Source organism: Meleagris gallopavo, chromosome 11, assembly GCF_905368555.1.
Source record: "Meleagris gallopavo chromosome 11, MGAL_WU_HG_1.1, whole genome shotgun sequence".
Lineage (NCBI taxonomy): Eukaryota > Metazoa > Chordata > Aves > Galliformes > Phasianidae > Meleagris > Meleagris gallopavo.
The window spans coordinates 15,395,163-15,411,940 of NC_139414.1; the positions used below are offsets into that span (position 1 = coordinate 15,395,163).

Here is a 16,778-nt window from a genome sequence, read left to right on the forward strand (position 1 = left end):
CATGTATCACACGGTGTCGGCAGCTTCCCACCTCGGCCAGAAAATTGCAGGCTCCTGAGTGGATTGGGGAATGACATTCATAACTGCAAAAAACACAAACCTACACATGTGTATTTTAAAGGAAATAATGAAGTGTCACTGCATCACATCACCAATTGGTAAATTCTGAGCCCACTGAACTGACAACCAAACCTATGCTGTGGGGAGGAAGCTGCCCCCTAGGAGGGCAGGACCTCCTCCTCCTGATTTTGGACATCGCAACCCCAGTGCCCTTCAAACAACCCCACAGCCACGGCAGCAGGGTGTGAGCTCACAGCACCCTCGCACTGCTCCTGTGCAATGATGTCTCTTCCCTCCAAATTGTGAATGAACCAACTTTCCCCCAGAATAAATAACCATTGCATGAAAGTTATTTTAGGGCCGGTCTCCGCCAGTGGAGTTTCCGCGCCTGCCGAGGCCCATCACATTGTTTTCTGCTGCTTTCCTTGGCACGGCCCCAGCGCCAGGGTTCAGAAGTAATTGCTATAAAAGTCACATTGCTTTGAAGGGGGAGGCAGGGCTGGGGAGGAGCCGGGCTGTCAGAAGGGCTGAGGACAGTCCCAGTGGCAACAGTGTTCCTATGGTGTAGAGATAAGGGCAGATACTATAGGGATGCCCCATAGGGTACCACTGGGATATCCCACAGATACTGTAGGGGTGATCCAGAGATACCATGGGGATATCCCACTGGTACAACCAAGATGCTCCACAGGTACTGCAAAGCCCTTGCAGGCTCTATTACACCCGGGATGGAGAGGAGAAAAGAAGAAATGAGAGTCACAGCAATCAGATTATGAGCAGAGTAGTATTACACGCAGAAGAGCCCGCGGGGAATGGGCTTCCAGGGCTATTTTTGCCCAGCAAAAGTTGCAATTAATTTGCAAAGGAAGTGGCTTAGCATTAGGAAACCCTGCGGGCAGACCCTGCACCCGGGGACGAACATCGCATTATTTTCTCATTTAAAACCAATCGTGGCCAGGAGGGGAAGGTCTGGGGCTGCTCCCCCCGGGCTGGCGCTAACGGGGAGCGGGGGGGCAGGCGCGTTTGGAGGGAGAGGGAGCAGAAATTAACCTTGGAAAGCGTTCAAATTAGGCAGTGTAATAAGAGAACCACTTCTCTGGGTAAATTTGTTAGGATTAGGGCTCACTGAGCTGTTGAGGAGAATTCAGCGTGGCTCGGAGCCAGCGCGAAATGAAGCTCCTGGCTGGGGCGGCTGCGGGAAAGTCCGGGCTAATGGGCTTTGGTTCAAACTCTGATAGGAAAAAAATCCAGGAACAAAGACACTAATTCTTCCCAAAGCCCCCAAAATCTCAGTTTATACATTTCTGTTTATATTCGTTCATAATAGATATACACAGCTGTTCTTATCATTCATATTCAAATTCCGAGCGCATCTTTAGCATTTATTACTCCTGCCTCAAAATGATTTAAAAAAATGGCAGACAAAACCCAACCTGCCTCAGAGTGTGACATCGCTGTGTCCTGGTCTTCCTATCAGGACTTATCCTCGGGGGCTGAAGAGGACCCATTGCCATAGCTGCACTCCCCAGCAGCTCAGTGGGGTTGGGGGCTTTGAGGAAAGCACTCAGAACACCTGTGGGAAAACCACACATCGTTATCCCCTTTGCATCTTTAAACACTTACCTCTCGATCCCCCAAAGTTGCTCTTAAGGACAAATCTTGCACTGTTGGGCAAAGCTCATTAGCAAAATGGGGGTGAGCAGCAGGGACACGGGCACTGCAAACACGTCAGGTGTTGTCATCAAGTTTCAGAGTTAATCCCAACTGGAGCTGTAAATCCCAGGATGAGGCACCAGGGAGGACCAGAAAGCTCTATGCCCCTGTTCTGCTGGGCTGATGGGGGTGTGCTGTCACCTCTTCCCCACCAGAGGAGGATGAGGAAGGTGTCTTCAGGCAGCCTTCCTCCAGCAGTGCGTACTTAGTGCTGCAGGGAATCGGGATGGGACCAGGCAACATGTGAACTCTCGGCTTGAAATTAGCTAATAGCTCCAGATGATGCCAACAGACTGCAGGGTAGGGGAGGAATGATTTATGGGGGAAGATTAAGTGGAATTAGTAGGGCCGCCTTGCATCTTAGGAGCTTCTCAGCCCCCAAAATGGGATGGTTTTCTGCAGGCACAGAGGGTGCAAGGTCAACAGCATTGTACCATGGCTCTTCCGTATCCCAGCTGTGTGTGTGGCAGTGCTCACTGACCTCACCACGTGTAACGAGTTGCTGTGGTCTCAGGCAGGAGAGATTTTCATTGCGCTATGGGGAAGCACTCATGGTTCCCTGTTCCAGGAGCCCTGGATGTAATAAAAAGGCCTCCTCAGGCTTCAAAGCGGGAGGATTTTCATTGCTTCCTGGGCTGAGAACAAAGCACCATTGAGCGTGGCCAACGGTTGTCTCTGCCCTGCGATGTGCATCAGCCACCACACCCTGGGGGCTCTGCAGTGGTGTGTGCAGGGGGAGATGGGGTCACCCGGAGCTGGGGCACTTCAGGATGGGTTTGCCAGCCCTGATCACCCAGCTGGGACCTGGGAAGGTGAGCAGCTCTGTAGGTCGCTCTCTGCCTGATCCTGGTTGGGTGCCACTGCTCAGCCTGGGGGATGGTGTCACCTCCAGGCGATACCTGCAGACAAAGGGCTGCTGAAGCAGTGAGTAATGCAATTTTCAGCAGGGATTGTGTGCATGACTGTGTAAATAACACAGTCAGAGATACCATGAAACCAGCTGTTTTCACGTCAAAATGGAAATTTAATAGAGTAACAAGCAGGGCTTGCTGGGGATGCACCAGCAGCAGCTCAGCACTGAGGCACAAGCTTCTGTCCCCATTGCACCCAAAGCTCAGTGCTCACCTGGAGCCACGGAGGGGCTTCAGCCCCAGCCTCACCTGCCCCCTGCCCTGCAGTACACCAGGGATGGACAAGTAGATGGGGACACATCAGCAAAACAGAAGTCCCTTGTCACATCTGTGGGTACAGAGCTCCTATAAGGTCAGGCACAGGGGCTGCTCCCACTGCCCTGGAGGAAAGCAAAGAGCAGGGTTGAGACCCATGTTCCCAGCCCCTCTGCCCCCCATGCTGTCACCCCACAGTCATTTCCAGGTAACAGGAGGCCTTCACATTGTATGAAGCCTGAGGCAGGAAAGTTGACATGGAAAGGGAAAAAAAAAAGGAAAATAAAAGAAAGTATATCAAAGGAAATGATCTGCACAGCTCACTGCCAAACCTGCCCGGCAGTGCTTCCGTTTCCGACCCCTTCCAGGTGGCAATGGTGCAGTTTTGTGCACAGGAAGCTGCCGCTGCACTGCTCAGGAGCCAGAGCTTTTTTTCTGGAGATGATGATCACCTGCTCCAGCCCCACTATCTCCCCCCTTGCGCAGCTTCAGTGCAATGTGCTCCAGGCACCTGGCTGAGGCCAAAACCTCAGAGAGAGCAGTGCTGATTTGCAGTGCACAGAGGAGATCTGTGTCTGGAGCGAAGCAGAGGAGTAAGGCATGGTAAACCTGGCTATCTGCTCATGAGCACAGCAATGGGTATCTGTTACACCAAACCAAGTGCTACTGACCCAGTGCTGCCATGTCCCCATGTGCATGGAAGCTGTCTGGGAGCACAGAGCCAAAATTCCTATTAAAGGTCAGGAAGCCCCGTTCCCATCTCCCACTTTCCTGTAGGCTTTGCAGGTTGCTAGTGTGAAGGAAACCCTGGCCCTGCAGAATGACAGAGGAGGTCCTGGGATTATGGCTCATCTGTAAAATCTCCACTCCATTCTCCTCCCTGTGTTCTCACACCAAGTTTACAACCTCCATCTCCAAACCATCTCTGGGCTCATATTGGCTGGAGTCCAGGCTGTATGGGGCAGGGAAAGCCCCAGTGGCCTTCAGGGCCCCCACACTGCTCACCCTGGGTCTTGCGTCCTCTGCATGGCTGCAATGACCAATTTGGGGCAGGATGCTGCAGCACTGCTTTCCTGTTGCCTCCAACAGTGACCTGACAATTCCCCTTGCACAGCAACATGAGGAGCTTCTCCACCTCTACAATGTTTCCAAACCCCAAATAACTCTTAAACCCTGCTGCTGTAGGGTTTAATCCAGCCTGCCCAGCTCACAGCATCCCCAGCGCTTCCAGCCACCTGGTATCCAGCTGTCTCCATCTCAGTGAAGACATGATGTTCTGAGATAGGTTTGCCTCTCCAGGGCTTTCCTTCGTGTTCCCCCCTGAGCAGCCCAACGGAAGCAACATGCAGGGACTGGTGGGGATGCGTGGCCATACCTCGGCACGCAGCACACCGCCGTGCCTGCAGGAAACATATGTCACTGTTTAAACAGATTGTGAAAACTTCAATCGCTTCCTTATGGCACACCAGCAGCTCTGGCCCCGCACCTCTCCTCTCCTGCACCGGTGCGGGATGTTGGTGTCCTGAGGAGAAAGGATGGCCCCAGCAGGAGCTGGGAAAAGTCATCTGGGAGGAGTGCCCTCAAAGCCTTTTGGGGCCAGGACCATCCTCCCCTTGTCTCCTGCTCCCAACTCCCATCCCCAAAATTTACCAACACTTGAAAATATTTGATGCTTCCCTGTAAAAACACACACGTTAAAAACCCGTTGGAGCCTGAATTATGTTTTTAAGATGTTGCTCAATTTGTAAGCATCATAAAAATCTGAAATAAGTTATCTTGGAAATAACCACAGGGAAATTACAGACCTGAGCCCTGCATCTACAGCTTGCCCTGCATCTAACCCAGCCAGCAACCCATGGGGCTTTTGGGGACAGTATTTTGGCCATTGAATGGGCCATAACCTCAGGCAGCTTTATAGTCATCATTACGCATCCCAGCGGGTTCCCAGCCCAGAAAGGTGTTAACGAAGGCCGACCCAGCCGGCTTTGGTGGAGCCGCTGGCAAGGAATCAGAGAGCCCAGGTCTGTTCTGTTGCCAGGTTATCAGTGGATCCATCAAGTGGTGCCTGCGAGACGCCAAATCTCTCAGCTCCCCCATATGGATGCCATCCACGCTGAGCCATTTCCTGCCTAATCGCTGTCAGCCCCTTACCTCCCTCCCTGCTCTTCGTAGAGTAACTCCACAAATGTTTTACCACAGGTAAAAATGCACCAAGCACACACTACATGTCACAAAGCCTCCCAAGGATTGGGCACCATCCAGGCAACAAATAGGACACGTGGGATGGTGACCTCGAGATCCTTCACACCCTGCATCTCTGACCCTGCACACTGCCCTGGGGGTGAGGGAGGTCTCATTGGCACCCACACAAGGGGGACAGGACCCAAACAACCCTCCTAGCCAAGGTGTGCCTTATTTATCCTGGTGCATGCAGAAAGGAGGTTACCTTGTGAAGGTTTCTGTGTCTGATAGCCTGGGATTGTTTTGGCTTTCATGTGGTCTCTAATGAAAGGGAGTCTGGAACAGATGCAGATTTGAAAGAAAAGAGGAGGAGGAGGAAATTTCTTAGCATAGGGTTTCGGTTCCCCTGTCTATAAACAGTGCTGACAGCGAGAGGCGGCAGTGATAAACGCTGAGATAAGATCCCAGCTAGACAGGTAATTCGGTGCCAGAACTCTGCCTGGAAGTCGCCAGCAAGGCTCCAACCTGGGCAGGGCACGGTGCAGAGCTCTCCGGGGTGCTGGGGCCGGGGACCCCACGATGGAGATGGGGACCCCAATGGGAGACAGTGCCTTGGGGCTCATTGCCCTGCCTGGGCTCCTCGAGTGCCTGCTGCTTCCTCCATATCCTAAAACCCATTTTGCTTCCTCTTCTGATGAGCTGTCACATTTTCTTAGAGTTAAATGTCTTCACAAGTGCTCGCTGGTTGGGGAAACACTTCCTTCTCTTTAAAGATTCATAGGTATTGGTGTTGGAGATAACGCAGCATTTTCCCCCTTTTTTTTTTGTGGTCAGAAGTCACCACGTGGTGGGATTGTTTCTGATAACAATAAATAGTGCCATGGCCCCAGGATCATTCCATCAGCAGTGCAATTTCCCCAGGCTGCGGCAAGGGGAGAGTAAATCCCAGTGCCTCGAAGAAGGAGCATGAACGGCTCGACGCAGGAGTGATGCATATAAATTGTGCAGAACTTTATAAGGGCCGCAGAAATACAGCATAAACCTTACACAACCATGAGCATGATTCACAGGCAGGGAGCAGCATCCATCACCCGGCGGGTGGAGCAGGTTCTGCACAGCATGGCTGTGTTCGGATCTTATCGCGTGGCGTGACGTGACCTGCCCATACTACACCAGGCTATAGGAGCACTGAGGATGCTTTCCAACTGGCTGCAGCTCTCAGGGACAGCAGAGAGCCCCATTGTTTCCAGGTGATAACAACGAAGTGTTTCTACAAAAGAAAATGCCAAAAAAAGAGTAAAAATGGCAGCAGGCTGCCCAGCACAAAGCTGCCGGAGTTCAAAGGGAAACACCCAAAGCTCCGGCAGCTCTCGACCTGGTTGCTAACAAAGAGCTGGCGATGGAAATTGCTTTCACTCTAGCAGATGCGTGGACGTGGCTCTTTTTGAGGCTGCCAGGATGGGATCGGCAGTTGGAGATGAAGGTTTTTGTGAGAAGCTGGATTCTAAAACGCGTAAATTAACCGAGATGTGCCCCAGTTCCTGAAAGGAGCTACATGCCTCTGATCTACCAGGATGCTTTCTCCCATCGTCTGAACAGTGAAGTGAGGGGAACTACTTGACATAATATGTTTGGGGTTTCAAAGCCCTTTGACAAGGTCCCTTATGAGAGGCTATTAAGGAAATTAAACATTTGTAGAGCAAATGGAGAAAAGTAACTCGAAGGGTTGGAGACAAAGAGAGAAAACAACTTGTGTTAATAACGACCGCCTTCCAGAGGGCTGCGGTACTAAAGGGAGCCTTCCCGAGTTTTTGTGCTCAAACCACTGGTTAAAGGGATGCATTAATGATTTGGAAAAGGAGAATGAAAAATGTCATGAGAAAATCTGGCAGAGGACCCAAATTACATGGAGGATTCAGAACAAGAGAAGACTACAGGGAACTTCAAAAGGACCGAGGAGAGCTTGATGAATGGGCCAGTCAATGGCAGATGAAATCCAAAGTAGACAAATGCAGAGCCATGCACGCTGCGAGGAACAATCCCAACTAATTCAAACAAAATGTGAAAACGCATAAGGAGCAGGATAGATAAGCAGTGGGAATGCTGCAGAGCCAATACCTCAACTGACATCCTGCCACCACCAACATTGCGCCCAGCCCAGCTCCTGAGCCTCTGCTTGTATGGCACTGCACTGAGCCCTGCTGTGCCCAGCAGGAACATGGGGAAAGGACCCAGCATGGGAAGCAATGAAGACTGAGAAAGTCCCCAAGACCAAGCATCTTCTCCATTGGAACTGCAGAGCAAAACCCTGATTTGAGGTCTGAGATCACCCTCAGAGGGAAGTTTGTAAGAAGAAGCCTAGGCAGGCATTTACCCAGCCTAACACGGCTCAGACAGCTGTATCCCACATCTCCCTCTGGGGATTCACCATCCCCAGGCTGCTGGCTGGGAAGCCCCAGGCAGTGCCAACCCCAACGGGACACACCGGTTCGTGCTGTGGGTCGCCTCCTCTGGGAGGCGATGAGCGGAGGGATGGCCGCTCATAGATGGACTGCTTTGCTCCCCAGATCCTTGCACAAGGTGGAGAGAGCTGGGCTGCACTCTGTCAGCGTTAACAGATGCTTTGGAAACTATCAGCATCCTCAGTGCCTTCCTGGAGGATGCAGATATCGGGGGCAGTGGTGTGCAGGGGGTGCCCTGAGGCAGATGCGAGCAGCCCCATGGGGTTCTTTTGGCTTTGATTCTTGAAAGAATTGAGATACAAAGGGGAAGTCTCTGCTACAGACAGGGGACAGAGGCCATAATGCCAAACCAAGCATGGCACAGCCAGGAGACAAAGGTAGCAGTGCCGAGGAGGCAGAACTTGGGAAAGGTCCCATTGGTGCCACAGGAACATAAGCAGAGTTACCTAAAGAGCCCAGCTGGGCTCCCCCTGGCCACTCCTGGCTCTGCTGTTTCCCACTTTTCCACATACAAATCCAATATTTATTTCCAACAAGTGGCTGGCGGGGGGTAGAGGAAGGAAAGACACTTATTGAATAATTGCGCAACCCTCAAGAAAAGCCATAAATTACCCTGCTCTACCTGTCACTATAATTTCCAGCCAAAGTCCTAATGAATCTTTCCCAACAATAGTGTAAGGACAGGTCTGAAAATGTATTGAACCAGCTAAGCACTTGGGTAAGCAAAGCAGAGGCATTAATAACAGCCACAAGACACCACACACCGCAATGGGGACCGAGCATCCCAGGCCACCTCTGCTCAGAGTGGAGCTGCTGGGGAGGTCATTGCCCTGCTGTTATCCGAAGCCTTAACTGTTCCAAATTTCTCAGTAATTATAGGGAGGAAAACCCAGCAGCAGAAAGCCATTGCTAATGGAAACTGCGGAGGTACTGCTCTGTATGGGCAGAAAGAGAGGCAACAGCTTTGCTGGAGGCTCTCCCATAGTTTCGGTCCATAAAGCAAGAGCAGGAGAGGTTTGTTGAGAAGTGAACCACGTCTCACCTCCAAGTTTCAGTCCAGCATGGAGTAGATAAAAGCACAGGCAATTTTTCACAATAACAAAACACTGTACAAAAAGAACTTCTGCAGACTGCTCCTCCAAGAGGCGTTTCTGTTCCCACTTCAAATGCATTTTTTTCCTTTTTCCCCTCAAATACCTCCATCAGAAGGTCAGACACCACCTAGGAGGTGGCAGTGGGATGTTCAAGTCCCAGATCTAGCTGGGTTTCCTGTGGATTGTGCTCTACACCAAGACCTTTCTCCTACACCTTTCCCCCAAGCAATCACAGAACTTCAGTAAATGATAACATCTTTACCTAACCCTGACTTTATGCAAGATTTGGGAGCCCCAAAGTTGCACTCAGTAGGGTACAGGCATGACCCTGAAGGTGCTCAATAGGCTGCTCCAGATCAGGCCCACAGCCCTCAACACACCACATGTTTTCACTCCTTATTTCACTCTGTGCTTCAGATGTTGTTCCCCCCGTGAGGATTTACTGCTGCACCATCTGCACTCAGCCCTCTGCTACATATCGCGAGATGCTATCTACAAACAGGCAGAGAGGCTCTCACTGGGTCTTACAGGGCTCCCACTACCCCAACATCCGAGCACTCCACAAACATTAATGGATTTAAGCCCACAAACGCTGGTCGAGGCAGGAAAGAACTATTTCTCCTGCTTACAGAGGGTGAACATGGGGCAGCAGTTAAGTGGTTTTTCTAAATTCACAGCACGTTCTGTAGCATAGCACGCATGGGGAGGTGGGTTTCCACCTCCTGGATTAGCGTCCTAATGCTGAACACTCCGTGCCTTCCCAGTTCCCACAAGCTGCCTTCTTATGAGGAGATCCCAGAGGCTGTGCTCACTCAGTGCCACCAGCTGGACCATCCCCATCAGCAGCATCACACCACCCCGGAACCAGAAAATTAACGCTTCACCCAGGCTTGGTGTGACAGTTCCATTTGGTTTGACAAACTAAACGTTTGACTGCGCAAATGTTAAAGTATTTCCATCAGAAACAGCAGAGCCTGATATTTCTTTTTTGTTGTTGTTGCCGCCATTCAGTGAACATCTTCTATATTTCAACTTAGTCTTGATTTCAGAGAGACAGCACACTGCAATTTTTGATTGGTGTGAATAATTATGTGTTTTTAACCAATTTGGGAGCTGGTCCTGCTGGCAGGTGGCAACCCCACACAGCCCTCCCACGAACCCTCTCATCCATGTTGCTTCCCAAGGCCATATACACCACATGGTGCCAGAGCTCAGCACCACGCTTGGCCCATGGGGTCACGCTGGACTGTACCACCTCCCACACACCAGTGAGAGAAGTGGATGACAATGACAACAGCACGTAGCACGTGGAAATCTATAGTCAGCCGCATTTTGATACAGTCCCCAAAGTACCTAATTATGCAGCTCAGATTTCTCCCTGCTCCTCACTCCAGTGATAGCTCACCCTGAATCTTTATCAGGCCTCCAGGCTGTGCAGACATAAAGGAGACATTCGCTTCTCCCATTTTCCCAACAGGACACGAGAGCAGGGGCAGAAAGTAATGTCAGGGGCAAGGTGCAACACCTTCATCCATGTCTGGCCCTGGTGGGTGGGTAGAGGGGGAACAAGGAGCTGTAATAGCACAGGAACATGCTCTGAGGGGGTCCTAGAGGGATTTGGGAAAGGAAGAGCTTGCTTGAAAATTGCAGCAGAGCAAGAGCTAATTGCCAAGGTGAACAGGCTCCAACAAGTGAAGGGTGAGCACTTTATGGATGAGGTGTTGACTGAGATGTGAATGTTACCCCTGCAGCCCATATAGGCTGATGCAGAGAGGGGCTGAGCATTTGGGGTAGGAGCATGCACCCCACGGAGCATCACAAGCGTGTGAGCAGATGCAAGGGAACCACAAGCACCAGTGGTTTCCCCACAGCGAGTCCAGGATGTGTGATGGAGCAGTAGCTCCACATGGAATCACTTGTGTAGGAAAAGGCAACTAAGATCCTCCAGTCCAACCACTGACCTATCACCACCATGCTCTCCAAATCCCTGATGGAGAGCCCCAGCAAGGAGCCCTGCCCTGTGCCAAGGGCAGCCACAGCTCAACCTGTTGGCCCCTACCACTCACATTGCCTTGCCCACAGTATGTCCAAATCCTTGAGGTGCTGGTTGTGGTTAGGAACTGGTCACATACCCAGAGGGGCAGCCAAAGGCTGCTCTGAGGCAGCAGGCACAGGTGGATATCTGTTTGGAAAACCAAGGCCAGCTGCGAGGAAATAAATAAAAGCAGCCAGCTCTGAAACTCAGCCAGCCCAGGGACACATTAACCGCACAGCCAGGAGAGTTGTGAAGTGGCTGTGCAGATCGGACAGCTTAGGAGATGGATGAACGCCGCGGCTGGGAGAATTTGTCAGTGTTTAATTTAAATGAGGATGGACGGGGAGGCACTCCAGCTTCGTCAGTAACACCTGGGACCGTACCCATCATGGAGCTGAGGATGGCAGAGCCCGCTGCTCCCTGAGGGCACATCCCCCAGTGGGGCAGGCATGGCTCATGGAAGAGAGGGAGAAAAACTTCTAACAATTATTATTTGCAAACATATCATTCAGCCAGCCCCGTTTCTAGGTTACACAGCTGACAATTTCGTAATGCAGAAAGGAAAAGATCAAAACCAGCCGACATGTCAAGCAACATAAGACACAGAAGACAAAACACAGGAAAAAAAGGCTGTTTTTCAAAGGCGAAGGAGAAGGAAGACATTACACCGTGGGGCGCCCTGAGATCTCCACCAGACCCAGAGCTGTTTCCCTCTCTGCTGGGTACAGTGACAGAGATTTAGAAGGGATTTGGAACACTGTTCTAGTGGCCGAGTGAGCGTCTGCTGTGCGGGGCAATAGCGGGAGGAGTGGGGGCAATAAACCCCAAAACACAAAGATTAAATTGGCATTTTTTAGCATAGGTTGCAAGGAGAGCCCCAACAGACTGCCAGGACCAATGGCAGCTGAAGGGTAGGAATGGAGCGTTGATAAAACATTTTGGGGAATACGTATGGCTTATAGGCATGAGGGAAAAGAAATGCTAGTGAGACAGAAGGATGATAATAAATGAGAAAGGGGCTGGGAGGGATGAAGAGCTCTGGAATGGCTGTTGCTGAATTGCTTTTTTAAATTGCTCTTTAAGGCGATAACTAAAGAGAAGAGGCATGGTCAATTAGGAAGTAATGAAGACCTTGTAAATACACTTACTGATAAAAAGCACGTAGGGGAGCGCTCGGCAAACCCAGCGCACGCAAAGCAGCCGGGCAGAGCGGCATACGCTGCGGGTTATTAAGGGAATTCACTAACGAACTTGTGAGACACCACCACTTAAAAACTCACCACCAACAGAATGAAATCGCAGTCGGATTGATTCAGCGCTGGCAGAACAAATCAACAGGGGGCTCAGGGGGCTGCAAGAGAGGAAATAAATACAAAGCAAAATTAACATGACGTGTGGTAACCAGGAAATTCTTCTCCTCCATCAGGCAAAGAATGGCACAAGATTTGGAGATTAAGGGAAAGGTGGAACAACTGGCACAGGTCAGCCAAAGAGGTGGGGATGCCCCGTCCCTGGAGAAGCTCAAGGTCAGTTTGGACAGGGCTCTGAGCAGCTGATGGAGCTATAGGTGTCCCTGTTCATTGCAGGGTGGTTGGACCAGATGTCCTTTAATGGGCCCTTCCAACTCAAACAGCCCCACGGATGGCTGCTATCTGGAAGAGCTGTCAGAGCTCTGCAGCTGGGCACCACTGCTTCTCATCCATCCAATGGAAACTGACATTGTGTGAACCTTCCCAAATAAACCCAAATTATTTTAATTTTTAAATCCAAACAACTCCAATTATACCCTTTTGCCCACGCAGAGCTGGGGATGCTCTCCTCTGCTCCCTCAGCAGGGCAGTGCCAGGGGCTGAGAGCACAAACCCCAGAGAGGGGGGTGAGGGTTTAAATACAGAGAGCCATCATGCTTCATTTTACGCTGTACCACAGAAATCAGGCTATGCAAAGAAATCAGCATCCACCAGGTGAACACCTCCCCTCAGCAGAGATTTGTTACCAGCCTCTTTGGCTTCATGCAGAGCAGCCCCTGCTCAGACACACACTGCGCATCCATTTAGGGTAGGATTTTGCTTTAAGGATGAGCAGCAACCGAGCTGATGGTTACAGAAATAGAGGGGGAGAGAAAAAAGCCAGTTGAAGAAACATTTCCTAAAGAGTCTCAATTAACTAATTAACTGAGTGTCTTCTTATACCAGCCTTTCCCTCGCAACTTCAGAGCCACCCGTTTGCAGAGGGTACACGCACTAACTCTTAACGTATCATAGTGGTAATTATATACCTACAGCTGCTGTCAGTAGATTGCCCTCCAATAAGCAGCCCTCCTCCTTTCCTCCGGGGCTGTCAGTGCTGCTTTCTCACTGTTCAGAATCACATTACCTACAGTGAGGCTTGGGAAGGGAAGGCAGAGCAAGCACAGGGCCAATCCACAATCCCCTTTCCTTTGCTACCTGTTGCTTGGTTTCTCCTTCTGCCTTTTTTATAGGCTCACCTTTCCCAGCCCACCTGCTCTGATGGGGACCAGCTGTCCCACATGTGCTGGGATGCTGAACCGGGTCCAACCACCTTTTCACTCTTCCCACCCTAACCCAGCAGCACCTGGCTCAGCTCCCTGCTGGGCACACCTGGGATATATTCTCCTTGCTCCCACCTCCAGCTATAGGCATTGCAGTTATCCAGCACTGCTCCCTCCTAGGATTCATGGCCACGGGATGTGCTCCTGCACCCAAAATGCCCTCACAGAAATCTCAGTTGCTGGTTTAAATTCCCAGCCCCTTATCGTATTACAAAGTAACTACGGTGCTCCTGCGCTCCTCTAAGCTTAAACACCTTTTATTCTCATTAAAGGGGTCCGTGCCTCTCTCCCGCTTCTCTATCTCCCAGTTAAAAGCTAATTAATGACTGTTGACTTTCCTAGCAGATGTTCTCGCTTCAGCGCCGGTAGGAACTGCTGTGATTTGTGACCCGTGGGGTTGGGATGGGGCGGAGGAGGGAGCCGTGCCCAGCCGGCCCTGCACCGCACCGGAGAGAACGCGGCTGCTTGTGAGAGCGGCACTGCTTGTTTTTCTTGGAAAGAAGCAAAATCCTCAGATAGGGGTAAAATCCTGATTCCACAGAAAATTAAGCAGTGTGGATTTCAGTCGGGTCTGGTCAGAGGTTTATTTCCCCCCGTACAAGAAACCTCTCATAAATCACTGCTCTCTCCAAGGGTTTTTCAAAGCGGTGATGCAAAACAGAACTGCACTGTCCACAGAAGGCTCGCTGGCCCTGAAGTGTGCTGGGGAAGTGGGAAGAGGCAGGCAGCCATCTCCATAGCCCAACCTCCCTGTGCTGCCTCTGCTGCCCCTGCTGCCCCTGCTGCATGGCATATGCCAGCAAAGGATAAGAGGGGGAGGAGGAAGGGTGCTGTGGAAGACAGGTGACAGTGAGAGGTTGGCACGCTGTGCTCCCGATGGCAGTGAGCTGTGTGCTCACTGATTGAGTGCCATCTCCACGGCACTACCAGGCGGCAAATGTTGGGTACAGGCATCCTAGTGGGCATGAGTGTGCTGGTGGGTGTGGGCATCCCAATGGGTATGGGTGGCCTGGTGGCCATGGGTAACCCAATGGCTTTGGTTATCTCAATGGGTATAGGTATCCTGGTGGACATGGGCATCCTAATGGGTGCAGGTGGTCTGGTGGCCAAAGGAATCCTGATGGCCATGAGCATCCCAATGAGTACGGACATCCTGGTGGACACAAACAGCTCCTGGGTGGGGCTGATGTCTCCACTGCTGCCTTCGCTCCACCAGAACCATGATGAAGTGCCCTGGGGACACAGAGGTACAAAGTCCCTGCCAACGGGACGTGTGTTGAAGGTAGTTGTACAAAAATGCCCCCAAAATCACTACCAAGTAGCGACGCTCCCGGCCTAACAGCCATGCAAATCCCTCTGATGATTACAGTGACTTCCTAATATCGACAGAAACCTCTGTGCTAATGAAATGCACTGAAGTTAAGCAGCCGTGGAAATGCTGATGTAAAGGAGAAAGGGCACTAATGGAAACTCAAATCCCCTGAACTAAAGGGCTGTGCTGGGAGGGCAGGAACGGGTCTCCCTGTGCCCCCATCCCAAGCTGCTGGTGGGACCTTCTCAGCTTTCCACCAGGGAAGAAATGGGTTTTTGGCCTTTGATTCCAGTGCTGCTGAGATGCTGTTCTGTCCCAGGGCTGGAGGACAGTGCTACTGGCGGGCTGCAGTGTGTCGTCTGGCATCCAAATTAAGGCTTCAGTGCTGCCCGTGGTCTTGCCTGGCCTTGATGGAGCATTTCCCATTGAGCTGCAGTAGAAAATGGGATTTCAGCTTTTACTTTTCATGGTAAATGTTTCTGATTCTGCCGGCTGATGTGCTCACCTCTCAAGTTAATAGACAATAAGCAAAGAGGTGTCATTCTTGTTAAGGAGACAGAGAAGGCTCCATTGAAATGCAATGCACAGGGCAATGGAAGTCAGGCTGCTGCACCATCCATCTCCTCTGTGGGATGCAAGAGGCATCACTGCATCCCCAAAATACAGCACTGGAGTGGCTTAAAACCCACAGACCTGCCAGCCCAGACTGCTTTGGCATTTTGTCTTTGGATTGAAAGGCAGAATTCGTAGGGAGGGAGCAGCAGCTGGATGCATCCTAATGAACCCAGAGGATCCAATTCCTAGCAAAGCCTTCAGTAGTGCGTCCATCTGGTGGTGTGGCGCTTGAAAAGTTAATTCAGATCTGTTCAGCTATGAGCCTTGTTACAGAAGGCATTGGGAAGGGTTATTCTAACACCTCCAATTAATTATCTCAGAGAGGGAATGACCAGCATCCAAATTAAGGCTTCAGGTGTGAACAAGTGCCTCTTGGCTGCACGGGTTTGGGAGGGGATTTGGACAGGCCACTTTGTGGTGGCTTTGTATGAGACCTGGAAATCTTTGAGTCCTCAAAGCAGACTGATGCGTACTACCGTGCCTCCAGATCCCTGTCTGATGGGGAAAACCAGGCAGTGCCTGCTGCTTTGTCCTGCTGCAGCCTCTCTGAAATCCCCACGCCGAGCACCGCTGGGGCTGCACCACTGTATTAATGGGATATTAACAAGGGAACCAAGTGCAGAAACGTCTGGACACAAAGTTAATTAACTAAAAAGTGAAGTTTCCAGAGGAAGTTACATAAACATCTGGGGAAAAGGATAAACACACAGAATATTTCCAAGAGAATTAGAAAGAACCATAACTACTTCAGCCTGGAAATGGGAAGTTAATATTGCAAACATAAAGATTTACGTTCCTTTGCAGCTCATACGTTTTACAACAGAGACACAGACGTTGCAAAACAAAAATAAATCTCTCCTACAACAACCATAGCTTTGAATCTCTCTCTTTCTTCTTTCCTGGCATTAGTTCAGTGTGCCCAAAAGGTGGATTCTGCCTGCCCAGTTCCCTGTTCTGGGTGCAACTCAGAGCCTCTGGGCCAATGGGCATGGCCAGCCCTTGGATGCCATCTTCCCCCAGGGCTACTGCTGCTCAGGGTCCATGTTTTCATGGAATCATAGAATGGTTAAGGATGGAAAGAATAAGATCACCAAGTCCAACCACAACTCATCCCCACCAAGCCCACTGACCACGCTCTTCAATGCCACATCTCCATGGTTCTTGAATGGTGATGGTGCCAGTGCACCACCATTCTTTCTGAGAAGACATTTTTCCTAACATCTAACTTGTGACTGTGCATCTCGCAGGAGGTTTTTGGTGCTTCGCGGCTAATAAAACAGCAGCCGCCAGTTCCCACTTCCCTGCCTTTTTAGTGCTGGAGCTATCATTCCCCCTTCACATCCTGTGTGTTTATTTTTCCCTACTGTTTAGATTAGCTTTAACCTGAGGTGGACGCCAGGCTTTTGTCAAGGAAGAAAGCAATCCTGCAAGCGGTCGGATCTAACAGCCTCTTGCAATGGCCTCTGAATATTTCATGGTGTGAGGCTGCTCCACTCACAGGGCAGAGGCTCAGCCCTGCATTTATCCCCATTGCCTCCACTAGCAGCCAGCACCCGACCCTTCTTTTG

At 50.9% G+C, this 16,778-nt stretch overlaps 1 long non-coding RNA gene across 1 annotated transcript in view; it reads right to left on the bottom strand.

Annotated features, from left to right (window-relative positions):
* Nucleotides 1–1,070: 1,070 nt before the first annotated feature.
* Nucleotides 1,071–16,778, bottom strand: part of LOC104912675 (uncharacterized) — a 29,072-nt gene continuing 13,364 nt past the window's right edge. Inside the window, exons 2-3 of the long non-coding RNA XR_014885585.1 lie at nucleotides 11,992–12,062; nucleotides 1,071–1,633 (exon numbers count right to left, since the gene is read on the bottom strand). This is a non-coding gene — a long non-coding RNA (uncharacterized LOC104912675). The remainder of the gene's footprint in view (nucleotides 1,634–11,991; nucleotides 12,063–16,778) is intronic.